The sequence below is a fragment of the Indicator indicator genome, chromosome 11 (genome assembly GCF_027791375.1).
Source record: "Indicator indicator isolate 239-I01 chromosome 11, UM_Iind_1.1, whole genome shotgun sequence".
Taxonomy (NCBI): Eukaryota; Metazoa; Chordata; class Aves; order Piciformes; family Indicatoridae; genus Indicator; species Indicator indicator.
The window spans coordinates 33,796,754-33,813,165 of NC_072020.1; positions in this window are offsets into that span (position 1 = coordinate 33,796,754).

Here is a 16,412-nt window from a genome sequence, read left to right on the forward strand (position 1 = left end):
GACTGCACAGCCTCTCTGGGCAGCCTGTTCCAGTGCTCTGTGAGCCTTACAGTAAAGGGTCCTCATGTTGAGGTGGAACCTCCTGTGCTGGAGTTTCTATCCGTTGCCCCTTTTCCTATCCCAGGGTGCAAGTGAGCAGAGCCTGTCCCCTCCCTCTTGACCCCCAGCCCTCATATATTTATAAACATTTATTAAATCCCCTTTCAGTCTTCTCTTCCCCAGACTAAACAGCCCCAGGGCTCTCAGCCTTTCCTCACCCACAAGCTTTCACCTGTTCTACCTCCCCCCCTGGATAGAACTCAACACATTCCAGTTGCTCTGGCACATAGAGAGCCACACCACCACCTCACCTTGCTGGTCTGTCCTCCCTGAACAGTACAGAGCCATCCACGACAACACTCCATCGTGGGAGCTGTCCCACTATGTTTCAGTGATGGCAATTATATCATAGTCATGCAGCCTGAAGCAGACATCCAACACCTCCTGCTCACTCCCCATGCTCCGTGCACTGGGTAAGGAAGTATTTCAGAGAGGGAGTTACTCCATTAGTTTTCACTCTTGCTGTCCAACCAGTCCTGGCCACCCCCCTAGCCACCAACCTACCAGTGAGCCCTGCATGTGCTGATGTTTCCTTGTTGGCTGTTACTCCCACAGGAGCCCCTGGCTCATCTCTGTGAGACTTTGACTGTGCTGCTGTGTCCCCAGCATGCTGCATGGCATCAGGCTGAAGGTGCTTACTAACCTCCCACACCTCCAACCTTGGTTTGTCCTCCCTCATACAATCTATCCCACAAGTTTCTTAAATTGCAGACACTTACACTGCTGAATCAAGGAGACATGTGCACATATCCTGCAATTTTAGGAAGCACTTCTCATTTTTAGACAACTGTTAAGACCAGTGAAAAGGCACCAAGTAGCTTTAGATGCCAAGGGTCATAGTAGAAAATATGGCACTTCTTCCCCAACAATCCTTAAAACCTAAAATACTGCCAAAAAGAAAAGAAAGAGAAGATGAGTGCAATCAGAGCACTTCAGCTAGAATAAAGACCCGTTTAGGGCACTTTAATGCAAATCTAAAACTTCTAAGCAAAACTAAATATAATCTGAAATGTCACATAGCATTTACAAGATTATTTATGCCAAATACTACAGAATGCTATTTTTGCTTCTTTTGCTCTATATTATTGTGAATGTTTAACTAAGAAAAAGAAATTACACTAAAAATAGGAAATATGACAATGTATTTTCCTTTTTTTTTCTTTTAATGGTGTAAATGATCAATATTGTCAATGTTGATATTGGAGTTCAATTAAGTCAAAGGTATTATGCCACAGCCATCAAAAATGGTCATAAAGAGCAAATGTCAGTAGCTGCCTATCCCTCACCCTACCAAAGTTGTATCATTCTGTATTACACAGCTGCTTGTGCTTCACATAGCTTCAATTACCACTGATCACTTTCAAGGGACCAGTAACACTAACACCACAGACTAAAGTTTCAGATTCATCCCTTCCAATAAGAGATCCCTTTAAATCTCACTTTTTCCAGGGGCCCTTTATAACTGCTTTCAGTCAGCTCAGAGGTGTCACCAACGTAGAGACACAGACACCCTGCAGTCTTTGCTAATGTCATTTTCCTTTCATTCTCTCTATTATTTATCTGAGTCCTGTCTGAACTCTCATCTGTTTAGTCTCTTCTAGTCAGAAAACAATAATAAGGGGTACACAAAAAGGTGCACAGTGTTCTAGGACCAGGCTAGGTGAGCCACAGGCAAATGGTACAAAGCTGAGAAGGGCTAGCAACCCTGCAGTAACAGCAGGACCTCTGCTTACAACTATCAACTATATGAGCAGAGGGACAGTGCCTACTGCTTCATTTTCTCTCTTTTTTAATTATTACTCTGCTTGTCTTTGCTTTACCAATTTTAGTTACTTCCTCCACTTTGATAATAGGCTAACCAAATGTGTTTCTCCTACATGTACAAGCAGAAGACTCAATTCTACAGTTAAAACAGCCAAATTAAAATAGCTAACCTGCTATGGAAACATCAAGGCCAACACCCTAAAAATGTCTCAGTTCCTTAGGTTAACCAAAGCGATAAAATTATTCTTAATTAATGAGTAATTACAAAGAAACATAACTTGAAGATAAGTGTTGACAGAAAATTAAATGCATTGACTCAAAAAATATAATCACAGCATCACAGTACCTTAGAGATTGGAAGGGACCTCCAGAGATCATCAGGTCCAATCCCCCTGCCAGAGCAGCATCACCCAGGGGAGTCTGCACAAGAATGCAGCCAGGTGGGGTTGGAAAGTCTCCAGAGAAGGAGACTCCACAACCTCTCTGGGCAGCCTGCTCCAGGGCTCTGTCACCCTCACTGGAAAGAAGTTTCTCCTCATGTTGAGGTGAAATCTTCTCTGTTCCAGCTTGTACCTCTTGTTCCTTGGCTTATCACTGTGCACCACCCAAAAGAGCCTGGCCCCCTCCACTTGACACCCACCCCTCAGCTATTGATAGACATTGATCAAATCCCCTCTCAGCCTTCTCTTCTCCAGACTAAACAGCCCCAGGGCTCTCAGTCTCTCTTCACAGTGGAGATGCTCAAGTCCCCTAAGCATCCTCCTGGCTCTCCCTTGGACTCTCTCCAGCAGGTCTCTGTCTCTCTTGAACTGGGGAGCCCAGAACTGGACACAGGATTGCAGCTGTGGTCTCATCAGGGCAGAGTAGAGGGGGAGAAGAACCTCCCCAGCCCTGCTGGCCACGCTTTTCTTGCTGCACCCCAGGATCCCATTGGCTCTCTTGGCCACAAGGGCACATTGCTGTCCCATGCAGAACTTGCTGTCTACCAGCACTCCAAGGACTTTCTCCATGGAGCTGCTTTCCAGCAGGGCAGCCCTGACCTGTCCTGGTGCATGCTGTTATTCCTCCCCAGATGCAGGACCCTGCACTTGTCCATATTGAACTTCATGAAGTTTGCCTGCACTCAGCTGTGCGCTCAAATAATGCATTTACTAAGAGAAGTTCAGCTATTAACCTACAGTATATTCAAGACAAAAATATGTGCTGTGCTGCACATCCAGAGATAACAAAGAGTACAGTATCTTAACTCAGTAGGTTTTGTTATATTTGTTGAATTATGTAACATTGATTAGAAAACATAAGCTTGGATTAAAAAGAGAAGAATATTAATTGTTTTAAACATTAATACCACTAGCTAAACATTAATACCACTGAGTTTTCACAAACTTTTGCTAAGTTTTTCTGTAAAGATATCTGTAATCAAAAAATACAACAAAATTATCCAATGAGATTATGTATTACATCAGGGAAAAAAAAAAAAAAGTAAATGAGATGGCAAAATGAACAGAAAGCAAAGCAAAGCCGAGCACGGTAAATGTGTAATCCCTAAATCAAGACATTAGGCTTGCCACACATACAGATGCAGATGGCTGGGTGCACTGATTCCAAATTTAGTACTGCATATAACATTATTTCCATCTTAAAAAGACACTGTAGCAGGGAATTTTGTTGACAAACTGCTGAACTTTGGAAAACAGTTAAACTTGTTTCACCTATCTTCATTTTGTCATTCTCATTTCTCTAACAGCAATAACCATGGACGGCAACCTCATAGCAAGTTTCATTCTGGAGTCTTGACCTCCCCGATTTCAAATACTGCAGGCAGATACATATTTAGTAAACACGCATAATGTTGGCTGAATTTCAAAAGCCACTCTTGGGATCAGAACTTTTTCTTTTTGACATAGAATCATAGAATGGTCCAGGCTGGAAGGGACCTCCAAAGCTCATGCAGTCTGACCTCCCCACAGTCAGCAGGGACATCCCCAACTAGATCAAGGTGCCCAGGGCCTCCTCCAGCCTCACCCTGAACACCTCCAGGGAAGGAGCCTCAATCACCACCCTGGGCAACCTGTGCCAGTGTTCCACCACCCTCAGAGTGAAGAACTTCTTCCTAACATCCAATCTCAATCTGCTCTGCTCTAGTTTGAAGCCATTGTCCCTGATCCTGTCCCTGCAGGCCTTTGCAAACAGTCTCTCTCCAGCCTTCCTGGAGCTCCCTTCAGGTACTGCCAGGCTGCTATTAGGTCTCCCCAGAGCCTCCTCTTCTCCAGGCTGAACACCCCCAGCTCCCTCAGCCTGTCCTCAGAGCAGAGTTGCTCCAACCCCCTGATCATTCTTGTGGCCCTCCTCTGGACCTGCTCCATCAGGTTCATGTATCACATATCACTTCTGGGCACTATGTAAGGTCATAATCTGTCTTTGATACCACTGAGACAGTAATTCCCCCTCTGATACTATGAAAGAGGCAGCTTGTTCACTGCTAAAAACAGTGTTGAAGAAAACATATCCAAGTAAATTACGGTAACGTATCACAAAGATTGACGGCATCTGCTGGCTGTAATCTTGCAGCTCCGATTTGCTATGCTGATACAGTATATATACAAAAGGAGTAACACCAGGCATCAAAAATCATCCATCCAAAAATACAAAGAGAACACCACAAACATGAATCCCCAAAGATTATCCTCAATACAGATAAGCTCAGCAGAAGTAAGCATTTAAACTGTAACTTCTGAGCTGCCCATCTGCTTCCGCACTTAGCGCTGCTCTCCAGATGGGAAAAAGGTGAGGTCTCCAGTTACTCATATGTTGCTCTGTAGTTTTGCCCACACCCTTGTTCTTGTTACACCATCACCCAAGTGTTGTGAAATTTGGATCTCCTAACAGAGATTGCAGCTGTTAACCTTCATAAAGCCAAAGGTAAAGCTTAGTCCTATCCTATCCCATGCCTTGTAGCATCTGCCAGGTTCAGTCCCTCCACTTCTTCCAGCCTAGTGCTCTTTCTGGGTTTAAAAAGGTGTTCTCCTAAAGAGAAGGGGGAAAAAAAATGAGGTTTTCACAACCCTAATTTGCAAATTGTTTCAAGCTCTTCAAGATCAGATTACAGTAATACTACACTACTCTCATTTTCCAAACACAGACTGGCTGACAAGTGTGCAGGGCACACAATCCATTTACTGCTTTCAGCTGCCTAGGATCACAAATGCCTTTCACTGAGTTCAGGAGATCTCTGCAAAAGCATGGCACGTTCCACTCATCCAAAACTATCTGAAGGAACAAGACCTAAAGAAATCTTGACAAGATTAAGCATGATGCATCCAGAACAAAACATCAGCAACAAAACATTGTAAAAAAGACAGAAAAAAAAGTTAAGACTGTTGATTCAGTCTTGTAAATCTGGACATAGGAGTGGCAAAGGTCTGCCTTTAAGAATGTTCCTGGATCCATGAAGTAATTAATTCAGCTGCAGACTTACGGTTGTCAAAAAGTACTACAACTGAGTTTTGAGGGGACTCATCTGAAGTTCTAACTTGGCTTGGAGCTGACCTTCATCAATGGACTCCAAGCTTTTCATCTTATTGCATGTTAAGCCTGCATGGACAGCGAGCAATATCCTGGCAGCAATCCACTCACCCTTTGCCTTCTATCTCTAAGGTGATCTGCTGACATGATTTTCTGCTAGTTCTCAGGAGCAGAGGAAATAAAATATGTAGAAAACACTGAGAAATAGAAAGCCTTTAGAGGAAAAAAAGGTAGCCTCCAGTGTTGTTGCAAAACATAGGTTAAATTGATGTGAACTTATATTACAGGCACGAATTTTCAGCTGACATTTGTGGGTAAGTTTGAGTTACAAGTAAAGGTAAGGAGATGTCTAGTACACACCTTGGCTGCCAGCCAGCATCCACACTGGGCTCTACAGGGCTGCTTCAGGAGTAGCAGTAATGGGAAAGGGAAGATCGTCTGCTTGAGCTCAGTTTTTGTGGCTGCAACTCAACTGCTTTTTCACTTTCAGAAGTTGGATTTCTTGCTAGGGAGACAGAACCCAAGAAAGACATCTCTAGAAAAGCTCTGGGAACCAAATTGGGCAGCAAAGGTCAAAGTAGAGGAGAGGGCAAGGATTCATAGAATAGTTTGCTTATGTAAATGTGGCTTTTTACATTTATGTTCCTATTAGCAAGGCATGGTCAGAAAATGACTCCTGCATAGCGGCCAAATCCAGGCTACTTTTGATGCCTTTATGACTCTTTCTACAGGCTCAAAGGCAGTGATCCTGAGCACTGACCCCTTATGTGCAAAGGGAAGAGCATAAATTCTGCTTCTAATTTTTAAGTAAGCTCGTGACATGGATGTGTGGATGGAAAACACATTTAGGGCACTTTTTAAAGTTACAGAGCAACTTAAGTTGTTTGTGTAGACAGAAGTGGTAAGATTTGCTCTCTGTTATTTTGGCAAGAATCCATATTTTTATTGACTCCCTTGAATTTATTATGGACAAGCCTGGCAGACCAGCTTATTTTTCAAGTTTGCTCTACACATTAAACAAACCTATCTTAAATTATTTTTTTTACTTAACTCATCTCTAAACAAATGAAGTGCAATTCCCCATATCAGACTGCCCATCTCGAGATAAACTTTTTCAGAAAGTTTCAGTCACAGAATGGCTGAGAATGGAAAGCAGCTCTGCAGACTGTCTAGTCCAATGCCCTGCTCAAGCAAGGTTACCTGGAACAGGTTGCCTAGGACCACATCCACTTTGGGTTTTAGTATCTCCAAAGATGGAGACATCACAACCTCTGTTGGTGTTCAAGCAGTCACAGTGATCTTGTTCTTTCTGCACAAGTAGCTAAAGGAAATGTGCTTTGCTTTCCTATGTGCAAGATTTTAGACTCTCTTTAATCTACTTGAGTGCTCCTATTCCTTGGAACAGAACCTGTAATTTAGTAAGCAGGGCCCTTATGACAAGAATGAATCCTGCTGCCCCTATGAAACTCTAGTAAGAACGGGGAAACAGGGGAGTGGAGTTTGCCTATTTGTGCTCTACAAAAGTTTTTATGGTAGTTAGAAAACTTTTTTTTTCATTCAGATACTTACATTTACCAACTATCACATATTTTAGAAAGCCTGAAGAATATGAAAACAGAAGGGAGCATATATATATATACATACACACACACACACACGTGTGTGTGTGTGTGTATAGGTGTATGTATGTATATATTTACACACACACATGCACACATTTCTCCATTCCAGAAAACAAGCACTGTAAAGAAACCAATGCAAAGCCCTGAAGGCCAGACATACAGTCCTGGCTTCAAAATCAGTCATGGCCTGGTCTGCCCTCTCTCCTAGGAGAGCCCAGGGAGCCTACAGAACTTCATCCTTTTGCCAGCCAGCTGCCCACAGTGCCTGCCCCTTGCCCCTCAGACTGCACTCAGGCAAACAGAGATGAACTGAGGCAAAGGAGGAGAAGCTGAGTGAAAGCAGCTGCCTGGACACATTGACCTTCGGTCTGGGTTTGAGGAAAATCTGCTTGTCCCTCCTCTCCCAGTCATCAGACCAGGCTGATGACATGGATGGTCTGGCAAGGTTTCACCTTGTGGTTTAGAGCCATAAAAGCCCCTCACAGACAAATGCCAACAAAAGCGCTCCCAAAGCCCAGCTTCTTGGCACTAACCCTGTCTGTCTCTCATGAAGAAGACAAGAGAAGGGCTTGACAAAGAAAGATTCCTTATTGGACATGTAAGGGGAAACACTGACACACTCCACGATCATAGCTGATGGGTTTGATCATAACCAGGTTTGACCATAAATGGTGAACACTGACAGCACCTAGAGCTGAGCCACAAAAGGAGGGGTGAAGGCAAACACCTGCAGGTCCATATAAGAAATGTGCAATCTGCCTTAAAGAGAAAGTAAAAAAAAGAAGAGAATCAGAGGGAAGATGCAGAGAAAGGGATGCACTTTAGCCTAGCTGTCCCAATACCAGGTGGCTGCTGTCTCACATGCATCACTGCTGGTAGGACAGGGAGACTCGGAAGCCGAGCTCAGTGAACTGGTCTATGGAGAGGGTACTACCAGAGCCCTCTCTCACTCAGGAATTAGGAAATCCAGCACTTCCACACCCCAGGCCACACCCTTCCCACCCACAGCTAACCTCCCGGCAGAGAAAGTATGTCTACCTTTGCAAAACTGAAGGGTGTTTTGGAAAGAGGCCTCTTGATGTAGAAGAGAACATCAGGCCTCTGTGTTCTGCCCTGCACAACACTCTCACCAGCCACTGACCACAAAGCCATCGGCAGAAGGGCTGCGAGCACATCCCCTGCGTCCTACTTGGAGACTGACAGCAACAGAGATTCCCTGTCCCTGGGAAAAATGGATTCCCTGAAGGCCTGACTATCAATCTCTGGGTTCTCCCAGAGTTCAATGGAAATGAAGACAGCTGACATCAAGATGACACCTTGTGCAGCAGCCTACCTGTCAAGAAAGGCAGCCATCACAAGAAAGAAGACAGCCATCACAAGAAAGAAGACAGCCATCACAAGAAAGAAGACAGCCATCACAAGAAAGGCAAAGTAGCCATCACAAGAAAGGCAAGGCAGCCATCACAAGAAAGGCAAGGCAGCCATCACAAGAAAGAAGGCAGCCATCACAAGAAAGGCAAGGCAGCCATCACAAGAAAGGCAAGGCAGCCATCACAAGAAAGAAGGCAGCCATCACAAGAAAGGCAAGGCAGCCATCACAAGAAAGGCAAGGCAGCCATCACAAGAAAGAAGGCAGCCATCACAAGAAAGGCAAGGCAGCCATCACAAGAAAGGCAAGGCAGCCATCACAAGAAGAAAGACAGCCATCACAAGAAAGGCAAAGTAGCCATCACAAGAAAGGCAAGGCAGCCATCACAAGAAAGGCAAAGCAGCCATCACAAGAAAGGCAAAGCAGCCATCACAAGAAAGGCAAGGCAGCCATCACAAGAAAGGAAAGGCAGCCATCACAAGAAAGACAAAGCAGCCATCACAAGAAAGGCAAAGCAGCCATCACAAGAAAGGCAAAGCAGCCATCACAAGAAAGGCAAGGCAGCCATCACAAGAAAGGCAAGGCAGCCATCACAAGAAAGGCAAGGCAGCCATCACAAGAAAGGCAAGGCAGCCATCACAAGAAAGAAGGCAGCCATCACAAGAAAGGCGGCAGCCATCACAAGAAAGGCAAGGCAGCCATCACAAGAAAGGCAAGGCAGCCATCACAAGAAAGGCAAGGCAGCCATCACAAGAAAGAAGGCAGCCATCACAAGAAAGAAGGCAGCCATCACAAGAAAGAAGGCAGCCATCACAAGAATGGCAAGGCAGCCATCACAAGAAAGAAGGCAGCCATCACAAGAAAGGCAAGGCAGCCATCACAAGAAGAAAGGCAGCCATCACAAGAAAGACAAAGTAGCCATCACAAGAAAGGCAAGGCAGCCATCACAAGAAAGGCAAAGCAGCCATCACAAGAAAGGCAAAGCAGCCATCACAAGAAAGGCAAGGCAGCCATCACAAGAAAGGCAAGGCAGCCATCACAAGAAGAAAGGCACCCATCACAAGAAGAAAGGCACCCATCACAAGAAGAAAGGCACCCATCACAAGAAAGGCAAGGCAGCCATCACAAGAAAGGCAATGCACCCATCACAAGAAGAAAGGCAGCCATCACAAGAAAGGCAAGGCAGCCATCACAAGAAGAAAGACAGCCGTCACAAGAAAGACAGCCATCACAAGAAAGGCACGGCAGCCATGACATGAAGAAAGGTAGCCGTTACAAGAAAGGCAAGGCAGCCATCACAAGAAAGGCAAGGCAGCCATCACAAGAAAGGCAAGGCAGCCATCACAAGAAGAAAGGCAGCCATCACAAGAAAGGCAAGGTAGCCATCACAAGAAGAAAGGCAGCCATCACGAGAAAGAAGGCAGCCATCACAAGAAAGGCAAGGCAGCCATCACAAGAAAGGCAAGGCAGCCATCACAAGAAAGGCAAGGCAGCCATCACAAGAAGAAAGGCAGCCATCACAAGAAAGGCAAGGTAGCCATCACAAGAAGAAAGGCAGCCATCACGAGAAAGAAGGCAGCCATCACAAGAAAGGCAAGGCAGCCATCACAAGAAAGGCAAGGCAGCCATCACAAGAAGAAAGGCAGCCATCACAAGAAGAAAGGCAGCCATCACAAGAAAGAAGGCAGCCATCACAAGAAAGGCAAGGTAGCCATCACAAGAAGAAAGGCAGCCATCACAAGAAGAAAGGCAGCCATCACGAGAAAGAAGGCAGCCATCACGAGAAAGAAGGCAGCCATCACAAGAAAGGCAAGGTAGCCATCACAAGAAAGGCAGCCATCACAAGAAGAAAGGCAGCCATCACAAGAAAGAAGGCAGCCATCACAAGAAAGGCAAGGTAGCCATGACATGAAAAAGGCAGCCATCACGAGAAAGAGAAAGTAGCCGTTACAAGAAAGGCAAGGCAGCCATCACAAGAAAGAAGGCAGCCATTACAAGAAAGAAGGCAGCCATTACAAGAAAGAAGGCAGCCATTACAAGAAAGAAGGCAGCCATTACAAGAAAGAAGGCAGCCATTACAAGAAAGAAGGCAGCCATCACAAGAATGGCAAGGCAGCCATCACAAGAAGAAAGGCAGCCATCACAAGAAAGAAGGCAGCCATTACAAGAAAGAAGGCAGCCATCACAAGAATGGCAAGGCAGCCATCACAAGAAGAAAGGCAGCCATCACAAGAAAGGCAAGGCAGCCATCACAAGAAGAAAGGCAGCCATCACAAGAAGAAAGGCAGCCATCACAAGAAAGGCAGCCATCACAAGAAAGGCAGCCATCACAAGAAAGGCAGCCATCACAAGAAAGGCAGCCATCACAAGAAAGGCAAGGAAGCCATCACAAGAAAGGCAAGGAAGCCATCACAAGAAAGAAGGCAGCCATCACAAGAAAGAAGGCAGCCATCACAAGAAAGAAGGCAGCCATCACAAGAAAGAAGACAGCCATCACAAGAAAGGCAAGGCAGCCATCACAAGAAGAAAGGCAGCCATCACAAGAAAGACAAAGTAGCCATCACAAGAAAGGCAAGGAAGCCATCACAAGAAAGGCAAGGAAGCTATCACAAGAAAGGCAAGGAAGCCATCACAAGAAAGAAGGCAGCCATCACAAGAAAGAAGGCAGCCATCACAAGAAAGGCAAGGCAGCCATCACAAGAAGAAAGGCAGCCATCACAAGAAGAAAGGCAGCCATCACAAGAAAGGCAAGGCAGCCATCACAAGAAAGGCAAGGCAGCCATCACAGGAAAGGCAAGGCAGCCATCACAAGAAAGAAGGCAGCCATCACAAGAAAGAAGGCAGCCATCACAAGAAAGGCAAGGCAGCCATCACAAGAAAGGCAAGGCAGCCATCACAAGAAAGGCAAGGCAGCCATCACAAGAAAGGCAAGGCAGCCATCACAAGAAAGAAGGCAGCCATCACAAGAAAGAAGGCAGCCATCACAAGAAAGGCAAGGCAGCCATCACAAGAAAGAAGGCAGCCATCACAAGAAAGGCAAGGCAGCCATCACAAGAAAGAAGGCAGCCATCACAAGAAAGGCAAGGCAGCCATCACAAGAAGAAAGGCAGCCATCACAAGAAAGACAAAGTAGCCATCACAAGAAAGGCAAGGAAGCCATCACAAGAAAGGCAAGGAAGCTATCACAAGAAAGGCAAGGCAGCCATCACAACAAAGAAGGCAGCCATCACAACAAAGAAGGCAGCCATCACAAGAAAGGCAAGGCAGCCATCACAAGAAAGAAGGCAGCCATCACAAGAAAGAAGGCAGCCATCACAAGAAAGGCAAGGCAGCCATCACAAGAAAGAAGGCAGCCATCACAAGAAAGGCAAGGCAGCCATCACAAGAAAGGCAAGGCAGCCATCACAAGAAAGGCAATGCACCCATCACAAGAAAGGGAAGGAAGCCATCACTGTTTTTGTCAGCCTCATAGCATGTGACAGAGGCACCATACATCTGCAGAGGAACTGCCAAGGGAGGGGGCAAAGGAGGAAGATGCCAATAAGCAATGGGACTGGGAATAAAAAGCCAGAAACCACCAGCACAAAAGAAGCCACCATTCAGTAATGCAGAAAGATAAGACAAAAGCATAGGGTCTGGTCAACACCATGGCAAGAAGGGCTCCCGAGTTACCTGTTCTGGCGTCAAGAACACCCCATCAGAGGGAACCAAGGACACCGCAACTCACTCTGCCAACAGCAGGAGCATGGCAACTGCCTTCAACATCTATTGGATGCAGCAGCCAGGGCAACAGACAGAGCCTCCTGTGGGGAAATGGGGTTGAGGATGCAATCTTCATGCACAAGATTCTTCAAGGCAAGAAAATAGCCTTAGCATCCCCATCCCATTTCTGGCCAAGAAGAAAATCATGAAGCATGCGAAAGAGCACTGAACAGTTTACAACAGGTGAATGCTGTTAGGGATTAGATATCTTCATGGTGTGGAGCTAAAAGATTTTTAAGTCAAAATTTTCAATAACCAGTAACATTACATGTGTGCAATTCAGAAAGACCAGATGCTCCCCACATTCCACAGAACCAGCTGCACTGCCTACAATCTGATGTTGAGAACTTCCATCATTTCAAAGTTAAAAGGAACTCTAGTTTTCATACAGAAGTGTTACTGCATAACACTAAGCACCTTGTAAAGTGAAGCAGTACCATTTGCAGACTCTAAACCTTAGTTTATCTGTATTTACTCAAAAATACCTCAATTAAGGCTGCATAATCAACCTTAACTCTGGTATTTATTTTCCTACCTTGACCTTACAACCTTACTAATCAGCAAGTCATGCAGCTGAACAGTTGATCCAAATTCTGTGGTCCAACTTAGCTGTTTCATTCTGGTCACATAGAGCACTTCAATAAATCAAATCACTTCAGTAAGTCACATCAGTGAAATGAGAACAACATAAAATACACACAGTTCAACACTGGATCACAGGAGTTGTTAGGAGTTAGGGGTTGGAAGAGACCTCTGGAGATCTTTTGAGTCCAACCCCCCGCCCTGTGCCAAAGCAGGATCACCAAGGAATGCACAGGAATGCATCCAGGTGGGGTTTGAAAGTCTCCAGAGGAGGAGACTGCACAACCTTTCTGGGCAGCCTGTTCCAGTGCTCTGTGAAGAGCACAGTGAAGAAGTTCATCCTCATCTTGAGGTGGAACCTCCTGTGCTGTAGTTTCTATCCATTGCTCCTTGTCCTATCCCAGGGTGCCACTGAGCAGAGCCTGTCCCCTCCTTCTGACTCCCAGCCCTCGGATATTTATAGACATTTATTAGATCCCCCTCAGTCTCCTCTCCAGATTAAAAAGCCCCAGGGCTCTCAGCCTTTCCTCACCAGGCAGTGCTCCAGTCCCTTCAGCATCCTCATAGCCCTCCCTTGGACTCTAACCTTGCCCCTCCTGAACGGGGAAGACCAGAACTGGATGCAATATTCCAGGTGAGTTCTCACCAGGGCAGAGCAGAGGGGGAGAAGAACCTCCCTGGACCTGCTGGACACACTCCTCTGAATGCAACCCACTGCACAGGAAGTACTCTGTGTTCCAGACATAATTTTATCTGTATTTACAGAAATAAAATTATACTTCAATATTTAACATAGTTAATTCTTTTGCTTTAAAAGTAAAATTTGGCAGGAATATTTTCCAGGCTAATACTGTTTTAATCTGTATATGCATGGACATGTATATTCCAGATTTATGTGGGAACAACTGTACAGAATCTTCCTCTGTTTTAGGAGAATAAATGTAATACGGAAAGTAAGATATCTAAATTAAAAGATGGCTCAAGAGAAGCCCTTCCTTTTCCTGAAGCCATGAACAAAGTTATCCTAAGCCTTATACAGAAATGTTATAGCTCCCACTTACACTTTGAAGCACCTTACACACCCCTCCATTTTTACCCTTCCATACCCTATTAAAAAAAAATGTTTGAAATATTAAAACAAACAAACAAGGAATAAGTTAATAAACCATGGAACTAAAATAATTTTCATGTAAAGCAAGAAACCAGATGGCATGATGTCACATGAAGGCAATCCTACATGTTAAGAGTTGCAAGGAGGTAGGCAAATGGCCCGGGGAATTATAGGACTGCGCCAAAGGCCAGAGGGAAAAACAATGATAAAGAAGAAATATCTTTAATGTATTAGTGTAAAAAAACAAGAAGCAGTAGCAGCAGCACTCCACACCCATTGAAGTACAGCTTGGCTCAAGCACATAGCTGGCATAACTGAGTCAAGGGAAGTAACTTGGGTGGGAGGAACAGAGTTAACAGGACACTAAAGGAGGCCAAGGAGCAAGACAGAAGATGTGAAGGTCTGAAAATCCATGAGGCATGAGAAAGGAAAAAGCCTCGAGTTCAAGAACTTTGTACAGAAGTAGATACTGAGAGCAAACATGACACCACTCAAGGAAGCTGACTGGCAGTGGTGACAAAACCCTGCTATTCTTACCCACAGAACGGTATTTTCCTTGTGAATATATTTTAATGGTTCATCCATGTGCGTCACTAAGAAATCAGTTACTGAGAGACAATGACCCGACTACTTATTCAGCTGATAAATACTTAAAACTTTTTTCAGAGAGCTCTTTTATTTTCCTACCACTACTTACACTGACACAGTTCCAAAGCATGTCCTATAGCCAAATGATGTTGTTGCTGTACCTGTTCATTCCTACCAACTCCAATAAAGCAATCCAGAACACATTCAAACATCAGTGTCAGAACAGGCAAAAATATTTAGCAGGTGAACAGAACTAATGATCTCCTATCCACGCTGAAAAATGCCAGCACTGTGTATGCAAACATATCAGAGATTTCATTCTACATGTAGCAACTTCACTCCTTCCGCATCCAGCAAAGAAACTTAGACTTGAAATTTGCTTCAAGAGACATCGATCTTCTTGCCCTGTTTTCTACCTCACTATTAGGCAGCTTGACAATCGGTCCTTTATTTGTTCCAATGTAAAACAGAACCCTAATTTATTGGGTTAGGTTCACCAGAGGACAAAGAACAGTTCTGTAATTTAGAATGATCACACTGCTTTCATGCGGGTAATCTAATTATAACATAAGAGTATTTGCTGGTTTAGTTCATCAGTAAAAATTATTACCATTCTGTGTATTTTAGAGACTTGAGGATATACACTACATTTTTCTTTTAAACTGGTTTAGTCCTTTTTTTGTCTAATTTATTAGTTTAAGTTCCACACAACCTCCAATAAGCTACAACAGGTCACAATAAAATGAGAATTTGCATGATCAAAGGCATTCAGCATTGAATAGAAATTTTCATTTTCATGTATCAAAAAGGCATTTTATTTGCTTTCATCCTATCTAGTTGCAGGCTGTTACATGCACTTTGGCAGCGTGACGATAAACTGGAAAAGTTAACAACAGAACTGACTTTTCCAACCCATCTTTTTTACTTGCATTGTCCCCTTGCCATAACCATGTTTAAAGTAAAATGGTTGTGATGAGTAATGGAAATGATCTCTTTCACGTGTTGTGAATTAAATGAGAGAAAACAACTTCAGCAAGATTCCATTTATTCAAAATGTCCTCTTAGAACAGTAAATAATTGCAGAAACACAATTTTTAAATCTTTACACAGGAATTTTATTTATGGTCTGCCCTTGATTTTCACAACGAAGGGTCTCACAACACATGTATTGCTTATTTAGTTATCCCTGTAAAGTAGGTAAAACTCACACTCATCCCTGAGGAGAGCATTTCTCCATTTCACACTGGCAAGTTTAAAATGTGTCAGCAGCAGCACTGCCACACTAATGGCCACATGAATTACTCTTACTAAACTTCCTTCATGGACTAAATTAACCCAAACAGACCCCTGGACTATCAGATCTCAACTGCATTTTCCTGGACAGACTCCCTCAACCACTCGGAGGCCTTATCTCAGTTAAACAGAGAGAAGGAGAGTACCTTTGTGACTTAGCAAAATTGTCCTGTCCTAAAGTTAAAGAGCTGTAGAACAGTATGTATGTAACATGTATTTATTTAGTTGGGTGGGGTCATGCAGCAGAGAATCTAGGACTGCATACCATATCCATTTCTGAAAGTCATAAAGGAGAGAACAAAAACAACCAGTGGAATATTAAGAAAATCTTTCCCGATTGGTCCTCTGACCCTGTGTGGCAGAAAATTCACAACTTCAGATACTGACCATATGCTCTAGAAATCCATGGCATGGATGTGCTGACTTGTTCCCTGCAGGTATGTGTGGACCATGCCCCAGCAGTACTTCCTCCCTTTCTCCAGACACCAGATTCTGATAGGCTTTGGAAACCCAGCACACGAATTGCTACCCTGTGTGTATTGTGGCATGGCGCTGCCTTCCGTCATGACAGCCACCTCCAGCTGAAGAGTGAATTAGTTTGGCTGGAGAAATCAGCACTTCCCAAGCCCTAGAATGAAATCCAAGGAACACAGGCTCACAGAAATTGTCCTACCTTCCTTCTCATACCTTCCATGCT